General features: G+C 39.6%; 1 pseudogene across 1 annotated transcript; it reads left to right on the plus strand.

The window, feature by feature from the left end:
* Positions 1–201: 201 nt before the first annotated feature.
* On the plus strand, positions 202–1772 carry LOC306652946 (TIMELESS-interacting protein-like; annotated as a pseudogene). The gene has a single exon. The product of its transcript is annotated as a TIMELESS-interacting protein-like (transcript).
* Positions 1773–2059: the final 287 nt, after the last annotated feature.

Genomic DNA, 2059 nt, shown 5'->3' on the forward strand with positions numbered 1-2059 from the left:
CTCCAGAGAGGGATGGTGAAGGAGCTGAACCTGAGGAAGAGTCAGGGACCAGAGCACCCATTCCTGTACCTCCAAAGAGAACAGTTAAAAGGAATATTCCCAAATTGGATGCTCAGAGATTAATTTCAGAGAGAGGGCTTCCTCCCTTAAGGCATGTGTTTGATAAGACAAAATTTAAAGGGAAAGGTTATGAGTTCTAAAATCTGCTGACGAGGCCAGTTGTGAGAATGAGTCTTCTATTTAGCATTTTTATTTTTATGTGCCAGGCTGAAGACTTGAAGACACTAATCAGACACATGGAGCACTGGGCACATAGGCTATTCCCCAAACTGCAATTTGAGGATTTTATTGACAGAGTTGAATACCTGGGAAATAAAAAAGAAGTGCAGACCTGTTTAAAAACGAATTCGACTTGATCTCCCTGTTTTACATGAAGATTTTGTTAGCAATAATGATGAAGTAGGGGAAAGCAATGGCCTTGATCCAACTGCTGTGGAATTAGATCCCTTTTTGACAGACTCATCTGAGAGTGAGAAGTTTGCTTCTGAGTCAAGTAGAAACCTAACAGAAGAGCAACAACAAAGAATTGAGAGAAATAAACAACTGGCCTTGGAAAGAAGGCAGGCAAAGCTACTGAGTAATAGTCAGTCCCTAGGAAATGACATGCTACTGAACACACCCAGGGAACACACAGTTGAAGAGGTTTGTATGGGTGAGGATCAAGAGGAGTAGTCAAATGGATTAAACAAAGACATTTTAGACAATTCACATAATGATACTTCTGTTGGTACTATAAATGAAGAGGAGCAATTAAAACTAGAGGAAACACAACTGGACCAGTCCTTTTAAAATGTACAAAGACAGGGTCTTGCTAAATTGCTGAGGCTGGCCTTGAACTTGTGATCCTCCTGTCTTATCTCCAAGTTACCGGGTTTGTAGGTGTGTGCCACCAAGACTGACTGGATGTCACTTTTTATATTTTATTCAGAGATAGGGTCTCACCAAGTTGCTTAAATCCTTAGTTACTGAGGCTGACTTTGAACTCAAGATCCTCCTGCCTCAGCCTCCTGAGGTGCTGGGATTACAGGTGTGCTCCACCACATCCGGCTTGGTGTCACTTTTTAAATTTTTTGGCATTGGGGATTGAACTCAGGGCCTTGCACATGCTAGGCAAGCACTCTCTGCCACTGAGTTACACCTCTAGCCCCTTAATGTCTGTTTTTTAAAAAAAGAAAGAAAAAAGTCTTTGGAGACTGTGAAAGTTTCTGATCACGGTACTTCTACATTTAGACTTTTGGTGAAATGTTTACAGTTTTGTCTGTATTTTGAGGAGTCACTTTAATAATTAAAAGGGCAAATGAAAGACTGAAGTATTGTCTAGCCATGAAAGATTCTGAGGAAGTTCAAAGAATGCTCCTTGGTACCTTTCTGACTAGTTGGAAGGAAATTTGCCCATTATCATGAGTAACACAGAAGACTGAGGGATGATTCATAGGTGAACTCAACAGATTGAACTTTAAGTTGGTGGAGGAGATTCAAATATTGGGAAGACCATGTACAATAACACAAAGATGTAGGAAGTAAGGAGAATTTAGGAATGGTGACTATGAAGCTATAAGTTTTGGGACCAGATGGTGAGAGGACCTGATTAGAGTTCTCCCTGCCTGCTTTATCAGCTTGATAGAGGGTTAATTAGAGATAAGAAAACATCAAGTTGACAGGAGGTTTAAAGAAGGTCTGATTCTTGGCAGAAGATTCCAATGGAGAGGAAGGAAAAGACTAATCCAGTTTTTTGGGATTTTTTTTTTTTAAATAAAAAAGATTAGTATTTATAAAAAAAAAAAAAAAAAAAAAAAAAAAAAAAAGGAAATGAACTCCCAGCCTCTGGAGAAGCTTCCTTTGAGCACAGGGATCTTTCCTCAGGTCTTCACAGAATCATCCTACTTCCTTTTGTCTGATTCCTAGCTCACAAGAAATCGCTGGATAGTAATTTGTATTCTCAGGAACATCCAAAAGAGGAAATTCTTTCTACAAAATGCTCATGCCTCTGGTCTCTGAG

Source organism: Sciurus vulgaris (assembly GCF_902686455.1).
Source record: "Sciurus vulgaris genome assembly, chromosome: 2".
Taxonomy (NCBI): domain Eukaryota; kingdom Metazoa; phylum Chordata; class Mammalia; order Rodentia; family Sciuridae; genus Sciurus; species Sciurus vulgaris.